At 40.9% G+C, this 19,801-nt stretch overlaps 1 protein-coding gene and 1 long non-coding RNA gene across 2 annotated transcripts in view; one reads left to right on the forward strand and one right to left on the reverse strand.

The window, feature by feature from the left end:
* Positions 1–756: 756 nt before the first annotated feature.
* The window catches only part of LOC128454056 (receptor-type tyrosine-protein phosphatase F-like), a 156,225-nt gene continuing 137,180 nt past the window's right edge, over positions 757–19,801 (forward strand). The window contains 2 exon segments of the mRNA XM_053437215.1: positions 757–958; positions 1,105–1,194. The gene's annotated coding sequence lies outside the window, so the exon portion shown is untranslated.
* Positions 1,851–19,801, reverse strand: part of LOC128454057 (uncharacterized) — a 60,797-nt gene continuing 42,846 nt past the window's right edge. Inside the window, exon 3 of the long non-coding RNA XR_008341594.1 lies at positions 1,851–2,175. This is a non-coding gene — a long non-coding RNA (uncharacterized LOC128454057). The remainder of the gene's footprint in view (positions 2,176–19,801) is intronic.

Here is a 19,801-nt window from a genome sequence, read left to right on the forward strand (position 1 = left end):
TATAGTTATCCTGGATCATGTATCGTAATGTTATCGATATTCTGGGTCATGTATCGCAATGTTATCGTTATTATGGGACATCTATTGTAATATTTTCTTTATCCTGGGACATGTATCATGATGTAATCGTTATCATTGGCCATTTGTCGGAATGTTAGCGTTATCCTAGCTCATGTCTTGTAAAGTTATCGTTATCTTTGGCCATGTATCGGAATGTTATCACTATGCATCGCATAGTATCTTCGTCCTGGGACATGTATCGTAATGTTATCGTTATCTGTATCATGCATTGTATCATATCCTGGGTCATGTATAGTAATGTTATCTAGCCTGTATCATGTATTGTATCGTATTGTGAGTCGTGGAACATTTTGCTTTATGCTTCTCCAACTAAATGATCTCTGGCAGTGTTTCCTCAAGAAAATGAAAAACCGTGCACACGCAGTTCCTCAGCCTCTCTCCAGCAGGTGCTTGGTGCGAAAACAGAAATAAAAAACGACAGGTTCGAGGTCCCCCGAGGTTTCAGTTGAGTCGAGGGGGCCACGGCATCGAACACATCCGAGTGAACCCGAAAAAAATCCCGCTGATCGACCAGTGTTTGTTTTGTCCACAGAGGCAGAGAGAAGCGTGACTGCGAGGGGGGGGGAGATCCGCGCACTGCTGCCTGCCTGCCACTGCTCCTTCTGCGGGGAGGAGGAACGGAGCCGAGCGCGCACCGACTTCTGCCGCACAACTTGAAATTTACTTGCGGAGGGACAGAGAGAGAGAGAGAGATAGAGAGCGAGAGAGATAGAGAGAGAGAAGAAGTGAGCTCTCTCCTCCTTTCTGGGTCTGTCGTGTTTTTCTCTTCTCGCTCGAGCCGCCACACGGAGCTCTCGAGCGGGGCTGACGTGAGCGCGTGAGCCGAGGAGCTGCCACGAATAGATCCGGTATCCACGACCCCGGCCGGCGGAGCAGGGTAAGGACCTCGTGTTCCTCCGGCGGTTGGACTCGTATCTTTTCCACCCACCCTCCTTCCACCTCTCTCTCCCGGGGGCTGGTTTTTCCCTTCCCAGTCCCGCTCACACCCCCTTGTTGGTTTCTCTTCTTTTTTTAAACACGAAGTGGATTTCTACAAACTGAAGCCGGGACTACACGCAGCGGGTCCGGGGGGAAGGAGAGACATGCCCACGGCGGTGACACGGAGGAGATTGAGTGAGTTGCACCCGTTATCCGCTCCCAATGTCCCCCATTGAACTTGAGACGCAGCTAACTTTGTGACACCGGGGTTAGCTAACGTTGTGTGTCCGTGTGCGTGTGTGTGTCGTGTTGAGCTGGACACACTTTGAATAAGACATTGCCTTTTATTTTGTAAACGTGTGAAAGACATGGACGCCAGCTCCCCGGGTGAGTCTCTGTGGCTGAACCGGGCTCCGGCTAACGTCAGCGGCAGCGAACACAGTCCGGAGTCACCGTTTGTTATTATTTTTTTAAAATACAAATAAAAAAATTGCGGTAACTCTGAGTGCGAAGCTAGCAACTTTTATTAACGAATGAGAGCAGATGCTAATGAGGCTCTAACACACACACACACACACACACACATATACACACACACACACACACACACGTAGCCGTTATTTCAACATGAAGGTGTGTGTGTGTGTGTGTGAGGAAGATGATGAAGAAGAAGATGCTGAGTGTTCGTCACTTCTTTCTCAAGTGTGTTTTTTTCTTTTCCTGAGCGCGTGCACTTTTCTGGAGGTGCACGTCTAGCTGTGGTGCGTGTTCACGTCCGTCATGCAGCAGAATCTGTGCAGAATTAAAAAACACAAATGATCCCGAACAAATCAACAGTAACGTCCACGTCCTTTTATATTTGCATTTTAATTGCATTGTTGTAATTTCCCATTCCATCTGTGGCCTTGCATTGGAAAAACGAGTCGCCATAAAGGTACCACAGCCCCCCCCCCTAGGGAACATGCAGTCTTTGCAGTGTCTTTATTAATCCGCACCACACACACCACATGCATCCTGAGTTTCTCTGTGTCCAGGGAGCATGCACAAACACACACACTCCTATGAGATGCATGTGTCATTCATCTGCCCTCGGACATCCCCACTGCTGCTGCTGCTGCAGCACCGGCTGCGCACACACAGGTTTGATGCCATGACTGGGCCCCTTGCAGGCTGAGGCTAGAAAATAAAGAAAGACAGAAAATGGTCAGAGACATTTTTCAGCAATCATCGGCGAGAGAACTCAGTTGTCAAACAGTTTGCCTGTGAAAGGTGTGTCACTTCACTGAATAGCAATAAATCCCTCTTGAGGTATTGAACGGATCTGAAAGGGTGGTGGTGCATGGGAGGGGGGTGGGGGGGGGGGGGGGGGGTCTTTCACTTGGTGGATACACAGAAAGGTTTTCAGCGTTGCATCCAGCCCCGCAGCCCTGTCGAGTTTATTTAAAGACAGGATTGGAAGTAATTTTGCAGGGCGAGTGACATGCCGAAGTAGCCTCATGGCCATCCTTTATCAATACACGAATCCGATTATAGCTGTCACAGGCACAATGAAGAGACCTTCACCACGAGCCAAACTGTAACAGGATGATGCAGGGTGGGTTAGTTTCTTGGAATTGCATCAGAAGCTTTACTGCAAATAAACCCCAGGCCCCGCTGCATGTTTGGGTTTTTAACCTTAAGCTCCTGCAAGTTGAAAAGAAGGTGTCATGGTGTATTTCTAGTCTAGATTGAGGGTAATTTGATATTAAACTGTCCTGTAGGCTGAAGCCCCCACTGTGCTACTGTACATGAGTGTCAGTCTACTGTAAAGCATTATGGGTTTTTACATGCAATTTCATCAACACTAAAGAATGAATGCTGATTAATGGAAATATGCTAATTTATTCATAAAGCAGACAACTCTCCCTGGTGCTTTGTGAATCAAGAATTCATGGTTACCTGTGGAATGGATATTTTCAGACTTAAGGAGATCAGATCCACTATCGTATATTGTCAATATTCATGTATATCAACCACACACTGATCCAGATTCCATAGTCTGCTGTATAATCTAATCATATATGTACAAACATAAAATGTAAGCAAAATTAAAAACAAATTGGTTGAACTTGATTAACTAATCAGTAATAAAAACTGTGCTACTAGGATACAGGAGCCTCCATTTTGTTAGTGCTTTTGAACTCATGCAAGGAAATCTACTATTTATGCACTTGATTTGTTCAAGTTTAGATATTAAATGAGCTACCATATTATTTTTCATATAGTTTGTATTTATTTTACTCTTGTGTGAGCCTCTTATGTCAGATATCCAAACTCAGGTATTGGAATTGAAGTGCAAAAAAAAAGTGGATCAGTACATGTAAGAGACGTTTTATCACTACAACCCGTGTGGACAGGCCTGTTCGGTGCCATGCTGCTGAAGCATTATGGTTATCTTCAATCATGTGGGCCATGTATTGCAGGGAAGCTCCAGGGTTTCCTCACTGTGTTCATTCTGGTTTATCTTCCTGTTTATTCTCCATTTTTGTCGGCTGTGAAAGACATTATACAAAGAATCATATTTATTCTTTGACTATTTTGTAAAAAGAGAATATTTTTCACCATGTTAAGCACTCGTGTTTATTTGCTGAATTTTGGCACATTATCTCAAGCTATGCGGCATACTTTATACTTCTGCCACTTCAAAACCAAAATGAATGATTCATTTATTTGATGTATTTGACCTAATCCCCATGAACCCTGGGGGATTACAGGTTAGCCCGCAATGGATCAGTGCATATTTATTCTTTTTGTTTCTTGCCGAATGAGTCAACACTTAATTTGGTGTTTTCTGTTAGAGGAGTTTAAAACAGTTCCTGGGCCTGTTGCTGGTGACGTCATCTGCTTGGCATACATACTGGGAAAAGCTCGGTTACACAGAAACAATAACCAGTCATCGGTGGAGAGACATGCTTGGACTGTGGTTTAATTCTGGCAAAGATAGAAACTCAAGTTTAATTTTCAACAGATTGTTCATTGTTGAAATGCTAATAAACCAAAATATTGGCCTGATGGCTATATCTTCTTTTTACAACCATTTCTGATGTGAATAAACCTCAAACAGCTTAAGAAACCATCACAGTTTCCTTGTTGGTTGTTTTTCCATATTCGGAAAGACTTGTTAATTAGGTAACACATTTAACCAGATAATTCTCATTGTTTTAAGGCTGAATCTTCTTGCTACTTGATCTGGGTGAGCCTTTGTATGTATTTGTTGATGGTATTTCCTAGCAGGTTGTGGTCTAGGAAAAGTATCCAGGGCATCTGCCTCAGCTTCCTCATACGTCTGCGTTCCCTGGCAAGGGCCGGGGTGAATGGCACTGTTAAAGGGCTCCAGCTCCTCTGTGGCCACACGCTGAAAAACCACTCGGCACAACCCTTTCCCAGCTGACGCTTTCTCATGCTTTCCATATGGGTAAAATCTTAGTAATTTCAGGGCCCTGGAGTTAATGAGAGGTTATGCCCACAGGGTGCTGGTCTGTGGTGGGTGGGATCTACGTTTCTCAACTTTATGGGGGATTATAGCTGCTCTTGAGATGCCTCGCATTGGCCCGCTGTCAGGGCGTTGGCACAGAGAAACCAGAACTCTTTTTTAACAATCTGGCTCCAACTGGTTTTGATGGGGGATACAGGACACAGGCATGAGGGTTACATGGGACCCGGGCTATAAGCTGAACTCAAGCATGTAAGTCTGCTACTAAGTGTAGGTTTCAAGATCAAATTCTGCTGCAGACGCAAAATATGCTGAGTTTGTGCTGAGACATCAGGATGTTTCACTTGTTCATCTTTGGGCCTGGAGCAACGGCTATTGTCCTGTTTACCAACCCATCCCCACTTGGAGACAGGATGCTCTTAGCCGCACGCTTGGTGGAGTTTTAACAATGCTTGTTCCTTAACGTCAGCAGCATAGAGGCAAGGAGTGATTTGCTACTCTGTCTACCAGGGTAATATAGGAGCAATTTGACTGCTGATTGAAACCAGGTCTCTCATTTCAGAGTCCACTGGTGGCATTATAAACCATTTACACCAGTGTTTTATAGGACAACCCTGCTATGGGCAAAGTGGAAACAGACGCAGCCCTAAAAATGGCCCACGCTAACACGCGAGGCCTATTTTTACCCATTCCTTGTGTGATTTGTTGTTTTACCTCAAAGAGTGTTAGTGCTGCTGAGTGAAGCAGTGAATATGGATGAAACTGAAAGGTCATGTGTTAGGTTAATCAGTTCTGTCTGGTTTTCATTTAAGCACAAGGACCTCCTAGATATAGGAGACCTTCTGCTTTGAATTATACAACCTTTTCTGCAAGTGCTAAAGCGTGTTCAGTACATCTGAATCAGAACTATCGCCCGGGTTCTGTGAAAATTGCCTCAGGCAAATTGCTGTGTCTGCACGGGACATTTTTGCACTTGATCTCTATCAACATTTGTTAGGAGGCAGCCATTAGGCAAATGGACCCAGCAGCCTTAATTATGTTTTTACCACCTAAGTCTTGCAAACACACAAAACTTGTCAGAGTCAAGAGGTTGGCGGACTTTTCTAGAAAAAGCTGTAAAAGACTAATGGGCGAAGGGTTTGGGAATTTAGTTTTAGGAAGTCAGTACCAGCCACTGTTATTGACTAAAACTCAACACTAGCTAGCTGCAGCTGCTTTACAGTAATAGCTGTCTGGCAAACATAATTGACCAGGGCTTTATTGTGAAGCAATATAAGTATGTAATGTAATAAGCCATGGCCCTTAGTGGGTCCACATATTTTATTAGGTTTGGAATAGTGTTGGTTTGGTAAAGAAAGAGTTTTTGTCTCCATTTGGATTTTTTTCCCTTATTAGTTTCGTGAACTGATAACCACTTTGTAAGTGCAGTTACCATTGTTAATATAACAGCAGCCGGCATTAGAAAGAATTCATGTTTGCTTAATTAAATTGGGTTTTTCATGTACGTTCACAGTATAAAAATCTGAGATGAAAAAGTAAGTAGTTTCAAGTCCTCAGTTTATTATTTGCCGACAGCTCAAACAAAGCTCTGCTCACTCTCTCTTTTTTTCGCCGTTGAGAGATTTTTTGATGTGAGAAATGGAACTTTCAGACGACTGTGGAATATCATGCACTCAATGTGCAGTTAGCCGCCCATTGGTATTCATAACAAAGTCTGGGGTGAGATGTAGAGTTTGTTGCTATTCGTCTGTCGTGCCTGTGATCTCAGATGGCCCAAGATGGCTTTGCATTCTTACCACAGACGCCATCTAATTAAAAAAAGCACCAAATAGTCCACATAGTAGTCAATTCCTTAAGGTGTCGTAGTTTTTTTGTATTATTCCTCCATGTTTTCCAGATTAGGATGCATACATGTCTTACCGTTTGTGATATTTCTCTCCACTGGCATCTAAAAGTAATTATGTGAATCATTTCATTCAGCTGCAGATGGTATAATTATCTTTTATTATTATTTTTCTATTATTGTCAGTGATTACAGAGGCTTAAATAGTTAAGTATCAATAACAGTGTGTTTAGCAAACCAGTATTGACATCAGTGGCATTGCTAGCTCAACCATGTGAACATAAATGATTGTTTTTGTCCAAACATGGTAATTGCAGGTTTGAGGGGCTCTGATGCGTTGGGTGCTTACTCATAACATGGCTGCTGGTAGTGTAGGAACATATTTTCTCATCAAGGTATTGCAGTTTTATATGTTTCTATTACATACAATTAAAATGAAATAAAAGGTAGAGCTTAAATAACTGGAGAAGTAGTTTAATGAAATTTAATGAACAGAAAAGTTTAGTAATTGATAAAAAAACTGGTTCTTACTTTGCTACTGAGTAATATCTTATTGTATAGTGAATATATTGGCAATATTCTGAAATTGGTTGGGCCTTAACTTGCATGAAAATACGAATACCTGGTAATGACAATGGCGTGCATCCATGTGGTCTAATAGTTGAGCATCACCCAGGGATAGCCTCCACTGTGCTTGATCTGGTAAATCTGATGAATCCAACAATTGACCATTCCATTTACTCAATATCTGCTCAACAATGAAGTCACGTGATCGTTCTGCTGGAGTGATGTCTCCTGTTTTGACACCACGTCGGGCGGCTTTTGTTGCATTGTAAAGCACCGCTTTTGTGTTGTGTCATCCTGCTGGGAAACCACTTGAAATGGGACAAATATCCATTGTTAATTTTTTTGCTCTCGAATGTTGTATTTTCATACTTTCCGAAAGTTGAGTGTTATAGTGAGTTTAAAAAAAAAAGGTAAAGTGAGGATCGTGTCAGGCTGTTCTTATTTCTGCACTGTCGGAAATATGTAAAACTGTGATGCCACTGTAATGCATCAGATCCAACTGTGAATTTTATGAATCATTAGATCCCAAATAGCTTCTTGTCCTCTACAGTTGTCTAATGTGTGTGATTTAATCTTGCGTTTATGGTCCTCACATAGATTCTGTATGGATGCTCATCTCGGGTTATGGCACACACGACAGTTTTATCACATCTTGTGTATTGGCAAATTTACCAGCGAGTAGATGGGTGTGAACATGTGACATACATGCAAGACCTTGGTGCCTTAGCCGTGCATTTGTCCAGTCAGCACATGTGCACAGATGACGCACTCTTTCATTACGGTCGATTGGAGCGTCAGCAACCATCATTCATTTTCCTTGGCATTGTCAACCTATCCCTTTCAGGTTCCCATCTAATTAAAACATGCTTACACACGTGCACACACACACACACACACACACGTGCACACACAGAGACACAAGCTCTGCCGGAATTGATGCAGACCATTACATGAAGGTCAAACAGTCAGACGTCTTATCAGGCTAGACTTAAATGTCACACACTCCATGCTTCAAAATGGAAGGATGATGACAAATTCACATAGGTTATGTAGATTACACAATGACTGCAGTGAAGAAAGAGACAGTCTTCACATAGTTTGACCTGGGTGGTTATCAGGAGTCATTTATACTAGCAGGGTATGCTAGGAAAAATATCCTTTGAGAGATGGGAAACATGTTGTTCTAATCTTACATACCCTATAACTCACTGATAGTGACATACTTGCATAACATAATAGTTGCATAATTGATGATGGGATTGTAATGTTTGCAATGTGACAGCCATATAGTTATTCTTTATTGTTTTAGGAGAAAGAATCATGACCTTTGGCTGATTTAGCGTCTTTCATTGGAACGATGCCAGCACACCGAAGCTTTTCCAAGTTTTATTTTTTCCTCTTTCTAAAAAAGCTCCTGTCCTAGAGGGAATATCTGTCCGAGCCATTAACGGTTTTGGCGAGAAGACAGTCATACAAGCAAATCGAGCGAGGTTCTCCTGAGTACTTCATGTGCAAAAAAATCTTGCTGACTGAAACGGATTTGAAATTGGCACCGAGAATTTTTTTTCGGGGGACCCTCCACCAGGTGGCTTTTAGCTTATGGAAGCAGTGCAAGGTAGTTCATGCCTGGCAGCTGGAGCACTTAAGTTTGGCAGCATTATGATAACTGAAGACGGCCTAAATTCAATTTTTATGCATAGCGGGAGGAAAAACAACAACAATGACAGCTCATGTGTTGATTGTAGCAAGCAAAGACTGTGACACAGGAACCGTGGCTGCCAGTAGCCGGGTGTGCTAAAGCGGAACAGTGAATGGCAGAAAAGTGCAACGCTTGCACTCTGTCTGCCCTGCTGGTATGGCAGATGGATGGGATTTTAGCGAGTGGGGGGGCAGGAGATGGGGGGGGCAGAGATGACAGCTCTTCCTCCATGGAGGGCTACTGATGGCCTTGGCTCTGAGCGCCCACCATGTCGTCAGAGCCTTGACGCCATCAGAGACCATTAGGGTTGACAGCATGTCATTGTGTCACACTAGACCTCATGGGGAAGCCACGAATGAGTAAGAAGAGTAAATAAAGATAGCCTACTTGGAAATGAATGGGATTTTGTTAATGGAAGTCGAACGATCTCTGCCCTCTTGTCTACAGCAGCTTTACATATGTGCTGTAGAGATGATGCCTCATTTGGGATATTTTCTCGGCTGTCCAAGTGCTTTCGTGGCCCTGTGGCCTTTGCTTTCAGCAGCGAGCCTTCACAGTTCGTGTTGGAGATGTTTTTCAAGATGGCGTGATTTGATTAAACCCAAATATATGACACAAGTGAAGATGAGTGACTCCAATATAGCCATGTAATGCAATCATTCTGTGACTGATGTAAGGTTGAGCAAAGCCAAAAAGAGTGCGGCTTTCACACTTCTCTTTTAAGCATTGCTCACCCTTAGATGAGTGACTCTATTAAAGCCAAGTAATGCAATAATTCAGCGGCTGATTTAAGGGTAAGAAAGGCTGAAAAGAGTGGTGCTCTCACAGCTAGGCTCAGATTGCATAGACATTTTTGGAGTTTAGTGTGAGGCTACTTATTGTAAATAATTTACTCTGTGGGATCCGGTGGAGCTAGTGCCTTTCAAATGCTGAAATGTGTGAAGAATGCCCACATGGTCGGACTGCAAAGAAGAATATACCTTCACACTCTGTGGTCTTATCAAGTTAAATTCTATTTTACGCGGTAGACCAGACAAATTTGCCCCAAACATGCACTTTGGTTTTATTCTCTTCTCCTTGATGACCTATCAATTTAAAGCATTTCACTAAAGAAAGGATAGTAGAGTATTTAAGTATGTAAATATTTTGTTGTGGGATTATGAATGCTTAAGCTAACACTGAATTTAATTCGTTACACTCATTATTTCAAATATTTTTGTACATTAAGCCCAACAATATTTGTGATGTATCACCCCTTGCATGGTTTGTTTTTATACCTTTCTCTGAATAAGACACTATACTCCAGTTATATGTCAAGCCAAAGTGATATTACTTAGAAAACTGCCAAGAGATAAGGCTGAAATCCCTATTATTTTCCATGGGGGCATGGTTTTACTGCCCCACTCTCGAATCTCTGCGAGTAAATGAAGCAGCGGCGAATGAAGAAGCACTGAAACTTTTGATCTTGCTGTAATGGAATGTCCGTGCAGTGACCGAAATGATAAGTTGGTTCCCGTATCTTGTTTGTATATAAATATTGGCTATGATAATATAAATGACCCAATATGCAGTCGCACATAAGCAGCATTCATCAGGCTGACAATAACTATGTTTCAAGGTTACACACCACCGTGCAGAGCTGAGATCATGTGGAATTTTCCCGACTGTAGTCAGAAAGTAATGGAATATCACAGCATGAGGTCATGGAGGCGCTTTGTTGGTGGAGGGAGGGAAACTCATTTGGCTCTTACTGTAATAAATGGAATTTATTATATGTTTAATGTTTATGGACACTGGATAAATGGCTGTTTTCCATTTCAACAGCGTCTACAGTGTATTTGCCATTGCCGCACATGAATGAATGTGATGGATCCTCCATAGAAGTATACATGTTTTCATTTTTATGTTTATTTTTATTGCGACAAATGAATAATTAAGGAACTTCCATTAAAAATGGCTAATACCACACATCACAGCATTTACAGCCTGAGCTAATTAGGAATGTTTATTGCTGAATTTCTATTAAAAGAAAATACATAAACAGAGCCTGACAAATGACATAATATGAAACTATAAACATAAACATAAAATACAACATATAAATGTGTTATAAACGCTTATAAAATTGAAAGGGATGACACCTGATCATCCATAACTGTTTGCATGATCAGATTCAGAGACTTGGAATGAAAATGATCACAGGTTTGAAGTTATGCAGGAGAAGATTTTCCACATATTGAAACCCTGAAGAAACAAGCTGTCTGTCCAAAGGAATGTCATATGAAAGGATATTTTACAAGTCCCCTCAGATCTACCTAGAATAAGTGAACCTGAAATGCTGAGATGTTAAACTGTATCACCACACCTTAGGCAAACCTGGTCACGTGCACATTTATAGTGTGCAAGTCTGCATTTGTAATTTTAATGACAGTATTAAAACGTAATGTATATAATGTCTTTAGACCAAGGCCATACTGAGATATTACAAACTCTCAATCCCAAAACCACATGGTTATATAGCATCTTAAAAAGGTGCATGCAGTCATTTCATCTTTGCAAAATAGTTTTAGATTTAGAGTCAATATATATATATTAGATAATAAAGTTAGTCTGGAGTTAAAAACTTGAAAAGGAATATAAAGACACAACTGAAAGAAGCATTTTTAAATAAATGTCTCTTAAATAGTTTTTATAGACTGAGCAGTTTTGGTTATTAACTTGTAGGTGCTCTAACCATTCAATTATTCAATTGTGACGGTAGATGATCTCAGACTTATCTTTAGATTTGCCAGGTTGTTAGCTAATGCTACATCCTTACTAATTATGGATGCACTTTCTCTGAGGTTTGAAATAAATTACTTCCCCTTAAGGTATTTGGCGATTTTAAATTTGTATCGTGTCAACTGACTATAGTTAACTTACAGTTGGCAGTGCGATAAACTACAAACCAGAACCTGGTTATTGACAGCGCCTTTTGGAAGTACTTCTTCACAGTTCAAAAATTTTCCGTCACTGCCTTTGTTTCTGCCTACCAGGGAGAGTCAAGAGAACCCTGTGGACGCAGCAAGGTGAGATCCGTGCTGCTGCTCCTCTAAAAGGGCAATGATTCATGACGCTGGCTCCCCCGTCCCTGGGGCTGGGAGGAATAGCTGGCATTATCTTCTGCAAATGGGTTTGAAAATGCTCCTGGCCAGGTTGACCAAGGCACTGATTTATAGCTCAAGATGCACTGAGCAGTTACGCTCTCTTTCCAAGCATAGGTATGCCCCCCCCACCACCGCAGCATGCCTGAACATGCACACAAACTCACATGTTTGCTCACACCTCCCCACTTCACTGCTCACAATCTGTGCATCATCAGTTTAACTTTGTCCCGGCCATATATTAAGAAGAAAAAGAAAGACTTAAATTGATGACACCAAAGTTGCAGAGTGAAAGAAGTAGCCCTATTGTTCTTAATGTGTCACGCCCAAGGATAAGCAGTTTTCCCCACTTTATCTTTCTTTGTCAAGGCTTATATATAGATATGAGCCTTATCCGTGACTTGAAGCAGGACCACTGTCAGAAAAATAGGAACTGCCTCCTGAAAATTGTTCCTTTTAATCTGAAATCTGAAGAGAAAAGTCTTCCCTCTGAAATAGTCTGGTCAAGTCCCTGCCGGATACTTAAACCTTCAGAAAGCCTGCTGATTGCTTTGTCTGTCTTCCTCCCTAATAAGCTCTCTATCCCTGTCTGAGCTCCGGAGCCTCCCAGCAGCTCTGCATTTCCCACTTTCAGCAAGGTAATATGGCCCACATTTTGGAATTAATTAATTGACAGAGTAAACTGAAAATGTTTGAAAAAGCTTTAGTCACTTGAAATGGTTCAGATTTATTTAAAGCCTTCGATTGTCACGAAGCAATTAACACGGCAAACAATTTCAGTGAGCCCTGTCAGAGGGGCTGAGAATCTTCTAGTCCTTTTATAAATCAGACAAACTCCTGATTCCCAAGCTGGATCCTGCGCATTACTCATTGATGGTCTTATGCTTCCCATGCAAGCAGGTATCAGGCTCATTATTAAATCAACAAGGATTTACCAGCGGACAGAGTGTAAGCAATAGAGTGTAAGCAACGACGGAATTGCCGGTATGTTTTCACATCAAGCATGATCTCCTGTGATTGTGCTTAGCTTGTTCTCATCAGAATTGCACAGCCTGGCGGAACAAGGGGGTGGGAAAGTCAGACTGCAAACAAGGGCTGCACAAACCGGTTCGGACGTACTTTGTGAAGCGTTTAAAATGCAAACTGACAGGGAATGTTTTAGCCAACATCACCTGCTTCTAGTATTGCAGTCCATCCCATTAGCAAATACCCCTTCTTCCGTCTCACCATTGTTACGTAAGATCTGGAGAGAGGCAGCCAGCGTCCCGTCGTTCCAAAGATCCGCTGGAGCTCCTTAGAGGATCAGCAGTCGCTTTGGGTTTTAATGAGTGACATCTACAGGCTGTGTGTCTCGTAGGTCTCCCCATGGTGTCTGTACACACTGTCATCCATCTTTGAAACATTCTGCGCCCCCAACCAGAAAATCTCCTCTCCCAAGATGGATGTTAATGTTTCTAAAGGGTGTATTTAAAAGTGGATCATTTAAAGGCAGCGTGTCAGACTGATCTTTATCTGATGGCTTTGCAGCTTGACTTGAACTCACTTGGTTGTTCTGTCTTTGCATGATGATTAGCTTGTTTTTGTTCTGCTTTCCTTGCTTTTTGCTGTTCAGTCTTCTGTGCTAACTTACCTCATGTGATTTAGGTAGAGAACTCCCAGGGAATGGTTAATCCCTTTAAGTCTCGAATGGGAGTGAATGCAATAGAGTAACGACTAGCCGCATGTTGTGTGCACAAATTAGAGAAAAGAATGATCTTTTTGTATTCATCTCTACAGAGGGTATACTCTGAGGTGTTTAATTTGTATTTACATTGTCACTTTTCCGTTTATTGTTCAGGCTATCTTGCATTTCATGTTTGATCACTTTGAACCTTTTAATGAGCCAGCTGTGGCTTGGCAAGACAATAATTGGCAACTTCACCCTTGAGTATGGTGATTTGGAGATAAGACAAAGCTACGTGATAATTGGCTGAAAAAAAAAGGTGCATTCAGCGATATTCAGGTACTAAAACTTTTCAAGAATACCACATCGCGGAATGTGTGTGCTACATTTTTGCTTTCATTGAACATTTTAAAAGTAGACGGAGAGGTGCATTGGTAGTGGTATTTGAGATTGATTCTCATATATGAAACTCTGAAGTAATAGAGTGAAAAGTCAAGACTTGCCCCCCCCATACAAAGCTAAAAAGATGGGGTTTGAAGTGCAAGAGACAGAACCAAGGCAAACAAAGAAAGCTGTTGAAGTTTTCGTTATCTTCCCCGTCAAAGGGTGAAGATCATAAATCTTTGATTTCACAAAAAAAACTATGTAATATTTCAAAAGCATTTAAAAATGTTTTCTAAGATTTTGTCCTTGTCTCTTTATTTCTCGGTGACTGTCACGACACCAGGCTTTGTTTTGTATTAATGTCTTTGTTCTAAAAACCGATGAACACACATACGGCAAAGACAAGTACAGCTGTTAATAACAAGACAATTTCTCACTTTTGTTTACTGCAAGTCTTATCTATGCTTTTATATCTGCACAAAGCCAGGTCACTTTGATTTGATCTGAAAGCAACGCGAAGGCAAACTTTATCTGCAGAAGGAAGCAGCACAACACAACAAACATATATCAAGGTAAAGTTTAGCTGGCTGGGAAATAACAAAGATTATTTTAATTGAAATATTAATTGGTGTTCTAATTGAGTGTTAATGAGGTGAACCTTTGGTTGATATCAGATTAGAAAGCAGGAAACCCATTACGACACAGAACAGAGACTAACTGATAAAAGGGTAACAGCTGTAAACATGTTAATCAGATTCCTAATTGATATAAAACAGCAGATTACAGAACTGCATCTATGTTTTCTACCAAGTCTAATCCTATGAATTTAGACCATTTGTTCTTGTCTTAGTCCTCAGATAATACAGCACAATACAAAATTCCAACCAACAAACAACCTCAAGTATCCAGAAATCCAAATTGGTTGGTTTGGAATCAGTAAAAACTAAATTAATCAGAACTTTCATGCTGCCAATTTCCGTAAGCACAACTGAAAAGGGTATTTATTCACAGTTAGTGTACAAGAAACACTGAAAAGAGTGAAAATGGATATATTTTTATGGAACTTATATTGACCCATCTAAAAAAGTGGCTGGAGAGGCCTTGATCCCAACTCCGGGCCTCGGTCTAACCACAGAGGAAATCCTGACTGCGTCTGAGTGCAGCTGGAGTGGTCTGAACCTAACCCCATTCGTGATGCATTAGGAAACTTTCCAGTCATGAATGGGAACAAGGTCGCAGACACAGGAACTTTCCACATCTCGGGGTTAAGTGAATTAAGTTGGTTTCGGTTGAGAATTAAACCGTCTCCTCCGAAATGCAAACAGACAGAAAATATTGTTTTATAAGATAAGCAAAAATAATTTGTCATCGTCTGCATATTCATTGCTGACTTGTCCCATCGTTCAGAGGTTCATTTACATTTTATGCAGCATATCATGGTCAAGGACTGTGTATACCTCCACCCAACAGCCTCTGTAGCATTCCAATGAGTCTCTGCAGCAAGAGATGAGCCACTTGATTAGAGAAAGCCTGACCTGTGGTGGTAGCAGATGAGCAGTCACTTAGTTCTAAAGCTTCAAAGAGAACCATGGCAGTGATTGACCTTGTTCTAAATTAGGACAACAAACACCTTTGTGTCTATTTTGTAATCAGCGCTTAATATGCATTAATAACCTAATTGGATTTGTCAGATCAATGGATTTATTATTCTTTGAAGTTTGAAGGAAAAGCAAGCCTTTTGACTCGCGATGTGAGTCTTGCCAATTAGCTGTCTCCCTCAGGCCTTTCGTATATGCAGGATTTTTTTTGGTGTGTCACAGATTTTAAGTGCAAGTAAATGTTTGTCAATAATATGTCAGTCCATCTGGGTTGATGAATATACGGCATGTGTCGCTCTGCATGTGTGACAACGTAGATATCAGCATCAAGTGTCACCGTCATAAGATGTGAAATGTTTAAGTGATTGGTTTTTAGCCAAGGAGAAAAATATATATGTGCATTGCTTTAATATATACTGTAGTTTCTAGCTCAATCCTTTTATCTCCACAGAGGCTCTGATATGTAAGAGATAGCTTGGACATCCATATATATATATATGTACCATGGGAAAGCAAAAGCAATAAATTATCCACAAAGGAAATCCACTAGAAAATGTAATTACCGACATATTATTTTACCAATAATGGAATTTCAGCAGGTAATTGCAACCAATGGGATGATATCCGGCTGTTTTGATTGAGCAGTTCCTGTGACTGGAGAAACACTTTTTTGTATTTTTCATTGGGAAATGCTGACGTGAATGTGGTACTCAACATTTTGGGTGAGTGCTTCCCTCTGTGGTGCTGCTGAGCACCCCAGGCTGCAGAATGATAAATTCATTGTTTCTTCTACTTCTTCTTCACTGTTGCATCTTTAATAACAGTGCTCAGAGATCACACCGATGTTTTTGTTTAAAAACCCGCTCTAAAATGTTTTTCAGCAGTCTACTCATTATAGAGTATATATTCCTGCAATCATCGACTAACAAATAAGCTGTTTTCCAAATAAACCCTTTCAGTGAAATAGTTATATCCATCGAAGGGAGTTGAAATTCATAAATCATATTACCCAGCATTTTCTCTGGCGCTGGCTGCAATTGATCTGAATATAAATATGAACTGAATACAAATCCTGTAAAGCCTGTTGAGCACCAGACAAATTGCCCATATCCAAATTAGAGAGGAAAAGCCGTGAAATTAAACAGTTCCTCATCTGTGTGATACTTTCCAAGGTTATCTCCGTCATTAAACGACAGGAGAGTGACACTTCAGGGTTCACGCTGGATATGAAAGAGCGCTGCTGCAGCCACGGGACCGGAGCTCAGTAGGTGTCCGACCAGAGGCTCTTCTCCCCTCTGGTGCGCTGCTCTAATGTGAGCATGTGCTTCTTCGCATTAGCAAGAGCAACGCTGCAGCTGCCATTTGACTGAACTGCTTAACAGGCCAACACAGTGTTTGTGTGTGATGCTGACACAGGGCGACACCAGTACACGAGACCAGATCCTCCAGCACAAGTCAATAAACAGCCGGAAAAGATGAGGGTTATGTTTCTCCCGTCAATCTAGAAAGATAGGAAAAATAGCAGCGTTGCCCGAGGCCAAACTCAAAAGAATACGGTCCAATTTGGCTGTTATATTTGTTATTGATCTTCATAATAGGGATTAGACTCAACAGCAGTGTGTGACAGGTAGAATGGTCCTGTCGCTCGGGGGACAGTTGCTCTAGGTTTTTGGTTTTAATATTTGCCCAGTGATAAAACTGCTACGATCCCACTCCCTCCTCTTATCCTTTGTCAAAACACTGCATCGATTTATAATGCAATTGTCTCAAAGGTTAAATTTGACCAGGAACTGACTGAAACTTGTGATATTCATGTGCTCACTATTGTCATTTTTGTCTCAGAAATTCTGAAACAGTGCAAAGTAATGGAGGATTATTTTGTACCCAGGAGGCATTTATTAGATAACACTAATATTTTTAGTGTAATTTATGTACCTTTCAACCACAAGTCAAAGAGACACTCGGCCTGGCCCCTTATTTTATTGCTGCAGACCTTCTCATGCCCCTCACCTCATTTTTCTTCGAGCTGGAAGCACGAGTTCAAATCGACAGGTCGTGCTCCTGCTTGTGTCAGACCTTTTATTGATTATAATTTGTAGAGTTTAGTGAGGCAGTAATTAGATAGCTTTCCATTTACACAGAAAAATATTACTCAAAACTATTTTCGGGATGAGCATTTAACCTAGTTTACATGGTCATTGAAATCTATATAACATTCATATGAAATTACATATATTTACAAATAAACCATTGAGGTAAATTAGGTGACGCTCTCCACAGTTATAATTATCTTATCTGTCCATGGTCACCCTCCATAATGATAATCCACACATCCCGCTTGGTTTCAATTATGCATATTCATTATTAAGTAGATTTTAATTATGGTTCTGTTGTGGGTGTTGCAATCAAAGCCCCACACCGACCTACTTTTAAAGTTGAAAGAATATCCACTGAAGCTCAATTATTCTTTAACTTTAATAAATAATTACTCTGGTAAATGGTAGGTTATGCTATTCCATGTGCTGTGTGAGCACTGATGATTTGTTGCATGATCAAAAAACGGGTTTGCAGGATTACAGGCTTATTTTGTCACTGCAATTTAATAAGGAACAAATTCAGTATCTTGCATGAAATGAAATTTATAATGTTTTTCATTCTGTGGATGAAACTCATGCAAGCTGCTCTGGACTTAATGTCCCTTAGCTAGTGATGCATTGAAGCAAGACACAATGAATGTTTAACGTGTTATAAATAGAGTTGAATCTGCACACTTGGCCTTCCACAGTTTATTTTCATGAAGGGTTTTAACTTTGTATTAGGTTACTTTGCCATCTACAGCGGAAAGGACGTGTCTTGTTACTTGTAGAAACAGACTGTGTGATTGCAAGAGAACCAGGAGGCGGATGTGCATAAAATAAATAAAAAGAGCTCCAATTAATTTTGAGATGGTTTAATATGACGTGTTTTTTCCCATCAGGCTCAGATTTAAATATTGAAATTTGTTCTGACAGCCTCTCTGGATGCCACCTCGGAGTGAGTCACTTGATGGTATGTCAGGAAGCAACTTTGAAACACAAATAACTAGTGTGTGTTGTTTGTTTCATTGTGTAACCACGAGTCAGGTTTAAAACGATAACCATCACCGTCTTCACATTATGTGGAGGAAGGTATCATGTACATTTTTGCAAAAAGGACTACAAACACAGATTAAATGGCCACGGTGTAATGAGAGCCAGCAGCACTGAGTCTGTTAGTTTGGCAACGGAGCTCTGACGCACCCTCACATCAGGACCCATTAATGTTGTGGCAAAAACGGATGTGAAGACTAACCGCCCGCCTGAATAGCTATTCTCTGTGGTTTCTCTCCATGTTAGTGCTGATTACATTTAGAGAAAGGCTTCTTTCTATTAGGTAAGAGGGCTCACTCATGAATACAAAATGTTCTGCAAGGGGCCAATTAATATTATGGAGTTGTTAAAAATAATACATTTTAAATTATTCAGAGTCAGTTAGAGGAACACTAAGGGATTTTCCCAGGGATTTCCCCCCAAAGGCTTTGCTTTGCCCTGTAAAACAGCTAATGTTAAGCAGAATGGTAATTCATGAAAAGATAATTCTGGTTAGAAAAAAATTATTAAATCAGTTTGTTGCCTGTCCGACCCAGAACAAAAAATGTAGTTAAAATTTGAGTTCTCCATTAGAGCTCTCCATCATAAATGCGCCACACGTTTTTTTGTTTCTTTTTCAGAATTATGTTTTTGTGACTCAATGTGTACTTACATTTGTTGTTCTCCTTTCGGGAGCAACAGTCTCACACTCACTTATTCTGTCCACCAGTCAAATATAATTATCCTGCAGAGCTGACCCAGCTAACACACTGAAAGCATTATAATCCCCCACTTGACATTCACAAAAGTTTGTTTTCCTTTATTATTATTCTTTTTTTCCACTTTGAGTCGTTGCTAAGCTTCTTTTCATGTCCACTGTCGCTCCACTTCACGCTCATCCCAATTCGCTTTCTCATTTCAATAAAGAAATGAGAATGTTTTGCAGCATTAAACACGAGAAAATTATTGTTATCCGCTGGGGACAAATAAAACTGAAACTCATGACACATCCTAATGGGCTTCTCATGGTTGAATGGCAAAAAAGAAAAACCTTCATCTACAACGAAACAAGCAACAGATCCACGCTCTGACACAGAGTGAGGTTAAAGGCCTGTTTTCAAGTGCCGTATGACATCAGAGATTTTTTTTATGGTATGTTCGTCTCGATATGGAACGCCTCATGAACCGCCCCAAGATTTGTCCCATCAATCTGCGATGTGAGAGTGGGCTTCTTCACAGGCTGTCTGCCATTCTTTCATTCTGGCCCTGTTGGGAATGGTGATTGGATCCCAGTCAACCAGCAATAGATGGATTGGCCCTCAACCA

The sequence above is a fragment of the Pleuronectes platessa genome, chromosome 13 (assembly GCF_947347685.1).
Source record: "Pleuronectes platessa chromosome 13, fPlePla1.1, whole genome shotgun sequence".
NCBI lineage: Eukaryota > Metazoa > Chordata > Actinopteri > Pleuronectiformes > Pleuronectidae > Pleuronectes > Pleuronectes platessa.